The following is a 7,666-nucleotide window of genomic DNA, read 5'->3' on the forward strand; positions in this document are numbered from 1 at the left end:
GTTTGGCGTCTTTGGCTATCCTTAACGAGGCTGCCACTTTGCTATGTAGCACTGAAGAAATAAACAGGTACTCTCAATATTGTAATATGTTCCAAATTGATTTTCGATATAATTATACATAGGAGATAAAAGTTAAGAATGTTGGCTTTTTGCATTAACTGCTAGTATACATAGGCAGCGGAGTGTAATGGTTGAATTAATATAGTTTATTATAGTTGAACATGAGGTATAGTTACCAGCTGTACTAAAATGCTGCACAAAAGAGGTAAAAATTAGATATATATAAAAAGCAGATTTAATGTAGTTAAAAATTTTTAAATTCAAAATGATAAAAATTTATTTAAATAACGTGTTCATTTAGAGTAGTAAAATTAAGAGGCTTAGGAGTAAAGTGCAATAGAGGTTTACAACCTCAGGCAGTTCCTTGGAGCCTTCTTTAATTGTAAGAGTTAAATATAAGATATTCTTTTAAACAGTAGATCCACGAGGGATCATACATTTTTTAAGATACTGGACTAAGGTGCTACCATGCAATTCAGCCCTGATTAAACGTTTATGTGTCTGTTCAAGATTCAACCACGATGTCTGGGAGGAGGGTTCTTCTAAATCATCTAGAAGGGCAGGTCTTTGTAAAATATGTAGAAACTGTTCTTCTGAGTATCCTCCAAACTCCACTTCTTCCTGTGCCATGACTTTAATTAATCGCACAATGCACAAAACTTATGATCTAATTCAAGGGTGCTATATCTATCATATCAATCAATCTTTCAACCAGATAGTATTTTTTACTATCCGTTGCTTTGCATCCCTGTATTTTCCTTTTTTACATTTTTTCATAAACGTTTAATCAGGGCTGAATTGCATGGTAGCACCTTAGTCCAGTATCTTAAAAAAGGTATGATCCCTCGTGGATTGCGTATATTAAAAGAACCAAAAATTATGACATCAGATAGAATGTTTATGGATAAGTGGACAGCGATATTAAATCACTGTTCTAGAGATTTAATGATTTTGTTAGTGGAAACAACGTCTGATATTGAATTAAAATTAAGATCTAAGACTGTCTCCATGGAGCTACAGATGAAGGACCAGATTGAAAAGGATGAATTTGAGAAGAAACGAAATGATCTTGAGGACCTTTTAGTCCAATATCGAGATTCCACTAAACAAACTAAAATAAGAAAGTGGAAAAGAGATGAAAAGGATTACCAGATGGGGAGAGTTTATACATGGAATAAAAAAATTACATCTGGACCAATTAGAAAGAAAGTAGCGTTTAATGCCTCATCGGAAGAATCAGATGTCACAAGTGGTGACTCAACAGATGCTCCTTCAGCTAAGAGTTCGGGGGACGATGGACGAATAAGAGGAGGACGTTCAAGAGGAAGATCCAGAGGAGCCCTACGAGGTCGAGGCAAATCTGTGACCAATGGGAAGATAAAATAGAATCCACAGTGGTTAATATCTCTAAAGTTCATCTGACGAAAGACCAATTAGCAGTGCTGGAACTGGGTTTAGGCTATGTAATTAGCCAATGTCCTGATTTTTTTCAATTGAAATTGTCTTTCTTAAGGAATCCACTGTACTGGGATTCAAAGGCAAATTAGATGCACATCTCCTTATGAGAGTCATAGAGGGATATGGGTGACTAAAACTACATCAGGTGTATACCTGACTGGGCCTCCGCGTGTGCGGATCGCCGGACTCGATGGACCATGGGTCTGATCCGGAGATGGCAGTTCTTATGTTCTTCAGATTTTTGAGAAAGTTACATTTAAAATTATTTTTTTCTGATAAAGAAGTTATGGAGATTGAAGATGAGGACTCTATTTACAAAAAAGAATCAAGATGGAATCCACCAGGTCCTATGGACCCGGCTCTTGAAACATTTCGAAATGTAGTAGATGCAGTAGATGAGTAGAATGTGAACCTGGTTTCCCTGGTTGTCAGCCCAGTGCTATAACCATTAGACGACTTCTCCACTTTCTAAAAATATGCACAACAAAATCAGTCATCCATAAACATGTGAGAGAATAACTTATCTTAAAGTGTTGTACCAAACACGAACAAGAGCAATCATCTGACATGACTATGTTTTACCCTGAAGGGCTGCATCAACCAAATTATTGCTGATATTTTTTATAGAAATTAGCCCTTGTTTCAGCATAAGACATTACTTCCCAAATCTCATAACTCACAGGGCTTTACAAATATCCAGGCCTTACATTTCTGGTGAAGGAATAATAAATCAAGCAAATTGTTCCGTACTGCTGGGAGTGCATTCTAATAAACTTGAAGCTATTGCGCAATTTGTTGCCTTGGTTTTATAACATAACAACAAATTTCTAAACCGCATAAGTTCTATGTTGTTAACAAAAGATTGTGCTTTGAAAAATACAGATTATGTTATGAAGAATACAGAGGCATCTAATCAGAAATTTAAAAAAAAAGGTTTTCAGCAGTTTTCTAAAACATTCATAAGAGCTGGATCTAATTAGCAATGGTTGGAAATCTTTATTGTAGTAAGCTGCTTGATATGAAAGAGTGTGCTCGTGATATTTCTTACTTTTACAGCCCTTAGTGGGATTTTCCCTGGTGTGTTCTATATGAGCAGGTTGGTGGCAGCTTCAAAGCAAAATACAGTAGTGAGAATGAGGGGGCTTTTATTTGAGAATGTGAACGTAACTATCCATTTTTTGGGGTGTTTTGATTGAAGGCAGACTAGAAAGACAATTTGAGCAGGGACAGTCTTCTATATTTTGATGTACAGTGCTGTGTATTTCTAGTAGCACTATAGAAATTATAAGTAACATGGGGCTCCTTTTACAAAGGTGCGCTAGCATTTTTAGCGCATGCACTGGATTAGCGCGTGCTATAGCGTGCGCTAGCCGAAAATCTACCACCTGCTTAAAAGGAGGCGGTAGTGGCTAGCTCACGCGGCAAGGAACTAACGCACCTTTGTAAAAGGAGCCCACAGTAAATGATGTCAGATAAAGACCCAAATTGTCCATCCAGTCTGCCCAACTATACACTCTCTATAAATGAATGATTTAATTCAAATTGTCCTTTTTGTTAGATATTTCTGGGACAGAAACCCAGAGCTCTGCCATTAATAGAGGCATTATACCGGCAAGTTGCAACAGCGTCACAATAGCCATATGACTTTCACACTGTAGTCAAGGTTATAGTCTTGTCGAGACTTGATTACTACAATGCCCTGTACCTTGGCATAATAAAAGCAAAGTGTAGGACATTGCAGGTTATACAAAATGCAGCAGCAAGATTGATAATGGGATTGGCAAAATATGATCACATTCGCCATATCTTCAACAACTGCATTGGCTACCAGTCGCCTTCAGAATACAATACAAAGCAGTAATGATTTGCCATCAATTTTTGTATGGTAACATACCAAAATTGTTTAAAGATAATATGCTGAGCTATACACCAAACAGATCACTTCATTCTGAGAATTTACCTCTACTGAAGATGAATGTTAACCCAAGGCTTGTTGAGACTGGCAAAATGACCATATGCTGTGCAGGAGTTAAAATATGGAACTCCCTTGTAGGCCAAATACGAAACTGTAGTGAAAAGGGTATATTTAGAAAATTACTCAAGACACAATTATTTGTAAATGCCTTTTTTAGCCAATAATTTCCTCTCTGCACAGTTGATGAATTATTCATGATTCTCATTATATAAGCTATGGTATTAGTTTGTAGATATGATTTCTGATGATTGTGTCTGTTTTATCATGTTTTTATAAAATTATGTATGTAAATTATGTAAACTGTTTAGTTTTAAATGGTATAGAAATTTTTAAAATAAATAAATAAAATCGTGCTGAGATTAGACCTGCATGTCTGTTTTCATTTAAGACAAAGCTGGAATATGCTTAAGATAAATGATAAATGGGTTCTAGCAGTAGCACCCGCATACAACTATTTTCACTGATCTCCTGAAGAAGCCTAGGGTGAAATGGGTCCCGTTAGGATCAGGATTTCTGCAATAAAGCTGTCTTTTTTTGGTTTTGACTTTATAAATAATATAAAACAGAATTTATAAAGGGTTTTTTTAAGACCGATGATTAAAGAGATATCCTGTTCGATTGATCAGCATTGGCTGCTTGAAATGAGTTGAAGGAAGTCTGAGGTCTTTTTCATTGTTTTTTGGATTAGAATGTATAGTCAGCACATACTGTACATAGATACACTGAATGCTTTTGATATCACTAAGATTAAGAAAACAAAGAGGTCAAGATGGCGTTGGGGACAAACGCCTAAGCGTTACTCTCCCAGTCTGGTGTAATTCCAGTGCTTTTACCTGTTAGTTCATTGGTGGTTTTTTAAAAATTCCCTTATGCAGAAACAAAACGGAACTCCGCGGACTGTTCCTCCAGAATCAGCGGTGCCCCAGCATTTGGTCCAGACCACTATACTGGGGGTTTTGACGCAGCTAGCTACAGGAGGGACATCAGAGAGTGGGGCAGACCTTAGCAGAGGTAGGGTCTTTTTGAACCTTGAACTTAGGCAGGCACCGCCCCAGCCGCAAACTCTGAGTACATCTGAGATGGCTTCAGTGCTGCTTTCTTCATTTGAATCGGCAAGCACCAGCCCTGGAGGAACTGCTCAGGATCTCTTGGAAGAGAATTCCTCAGCAAAACCCTTGTCAATAGTAACCCATATTGAAACTATAAAAACTGTATCCGGGAATGAGATCTACCAGTTTGGAGATATAGTTAAGCCTCCAATAATTAATATGGAAACTCTGTGTGTGTGTGTGGGGGGGGTGCAATTGAAACTATTGATTCTAATTTTTAAAAAAGCTGTTTCTCTATTAAGAACTGATTGTGGCAATATCAATTCTGTGGTGAATACCCAACAGTAGACCTTAAGGGAGTATGGAGAGTGTATTAAAAAACATGACGAACAACTTAAACAACTTAAGGATTTGGAAGTGGATATTACTAAGGAGAGATCCTTTTTCCAAAAATAATTTGAACATATGGAAAATTATCAAAGGAGGAATAACAAGATATTTGAATTTTTCTAGATCACCCATATTTGTCAGCAGTTGAGATGGTATGTAAGTATTTACATGAAAATGTATTGATACCACCTGAGAATTCGCCACTGATATTGAGAGTCCAGTATCTTACCATTGGGAACAAATCAGGAAGTTCTACTCCTTCTGATAACATGGGAATTATGAATGGTGAGATGAATCTTACCAATTTTCTGGAAAACTCAATGGAAGTGGTTGTAGACAGTACAACTCTTATTGATACATTCACCTTGGAATATGATAGAGACTTGGTTCTTCGGACATATTTCAAACATATGAATGAGCAGTTTTTTGGTTCAACTATTTGAATGTTTCATGATATTTCTCAAGCTTCATAAAGAAGAAGAAAAGATTTCCTGGTCTATCATTATTGTGTTTTGGCTTTGGGAGCTACCTTTATTTTTAAGTTTCCAGCTAAATGCTATATAACGTATACAGTACCCCCATGAAATTCATGGCTGGGGAGGAAGGAGAGGGTAGCTGAAGAGACAGGAAAGGGCAGCTGGAGTGCTGGCGGGTGAAGAAAATCACTCACAGTCTGCTCCGACTGTCTCCTGTAGTAAAGTCGGGCTACACCAATCAGGTGCTGCTTTGACACACATCTACTGATTGGTGTAGCCTAACTTTACTACAGGAAGAGGTGGTTGGAGCAGACTGCAAAAGAGTGAGTCCGTGATTCACAAACTGCGAATTCGCGGGGGAACATTGTAGAGGAAAAAACTTTCTTTTTTTAACCAAAACAACTGCTGGACTTCATTGTCAGGGTCACAAAATGATAAGATTGGCTGCAGATTTTATCATCAGCCCATAATAAAAACCTCATGATAGTTACAATAAGATAGGTTTATTAGCAATAAGCAAAAGGCAACTGACATGAAATAGCAAAGTACAGCATATTGACTATAAGGATAACATACATATGAAATAGCAATCTAATGTTCTTTTGGGTCTGACTCCTCTCTCTTCTCTCTTGTACCCATTGGCATAATATTTATAGTAGCCTAGGGTACCACCTAGTTACAGATTACATCACATTTATCATTTTTATTGGCTATATGGTGTATACACTTAACATGGAGCCATACTGAAGTGGACATCACCTGGTGCCAAAACTGACCTTTCTATATTGTCCTGACAAATGCATTCCCAATACTAAGACTAATAACTTCAGAGAGCAAGCCCCCACCTTCCTGAGTTACACTGTCCTTCATTAGTACTTATTAGGAGGGCTTCTTATCATGTACTGTACTGTTCTGAAAAGTGAGTAGTGACACTGGCAGTCAGGTGGGGGGGGGCGCTATGATATGCTGTATTGGAATGGATAGTGTGCAAGAAAAAATTTGAATGTGTTGTAGATTTTTCTACACATGAGATGCCTCCTTTTCATGTGATTCTGGGTAAATCTAGTTAGATGCTCAATTAGAAGCTTATGAAAAGTTGGTACATAAATATAAACAAAGTGAATATGGATTGCAGCAAAGGCCAGAAAAATAACATTAGAGAATAAGAGAAAAACACTAGGGGTTACTAGGAGGGAAAAAGTATATGTATTTTGCTGTATTAAGCAGGATCATAGGGGAAATCTGGTATAGATATACATAACACACTTATAGAGGTATTAATAACTCCATTTTTTATTATGTATTTTGCTGGATTAAGCAGGATCATAGGGGAAATCCGGTATAGATATACATAACACACTTATAGAGGTATTAATAACTCCATTTTTTATTAATCTGCCTCCATTTTGTTTTCTGTCCTTCTTTGTGCCTTTTCTTTGTCTAAAGGATTCATGCCAAAAGATCCTCATGACCTAATTGATAACAGATGTTCTTGAGCTAGTTAGCTTAGAGCACATCTGATTTCACATCCCATGGCTGGGTATAGATGAAAACCGAGAATTATTGTCCTTTAGTTTTCTTAAATTTAATTGATAAGAAATAGTAACATGTTCTCGCCATTGATGTGGGCTTGAAAGGAATTATGTATGTATGATTTGATTATGTATTGCATTGTGTGATTTTGTTTCCTTTTTTCCTTTGGAAATATTGGATATTGTAAAGTATTCAAAAGCATAATAAAAAAAAGATAAAACTATAATTTTTATATATTTTAAACCTGAAGAAATCCTGAAAGGCAATATCTGCAGTTTGACCTATCTGACCTTTCAGCTAACCTACCATAGAAAATCTCTTCAATCTGTAGCTATGAAGGGAGGGTTCTTTGCCCACATAGGAATGTGTTTCAGTGAAACTTGAAGCTGTTAGTTTTCCAAAGCATGGGTTCAACAAACACAGAAGGGCTGGTTGATTTAAACTTTTTGAGAATTACAAAGTGTTCACTGGGTATGTTATAACGTGTTGCGCATTAAGAAATTGATGTAAACAAAGATGTGATTTGTAAAACTTTTCTTTGAGCTTGGCAACTATGTTAAAAAGGAATTTCTTTGTTAAAAAACCTAAGGATGCCCTCTGTTGACAGGTGTGATGTCATACTAGGCACTGCAAAAGTATATAAGTGAACCTTGGGGCGTTGATTCACTGAGTTCATATTTGTCAGGAGAGATGTACTTTGACATGCCTGACTATATATGGCTCCG

The sequence above is a fragment of the Geotrypetes seraphini genome, chromosome 1, assembly GCF_902459505.1.
Source record: "Geotrypetes seraphini chromosome 1, aGeoSer1.1, whole genome shotgun sequence".
In the NCBI taxonomy this organism is placed as follows: domain Eukaryota; kingdom Metazoa; phylum Chordata; class Amphibia; order Gymnophiona; family Dermophiidae; genus Geotrypetes; species Geotrypetes seraphini.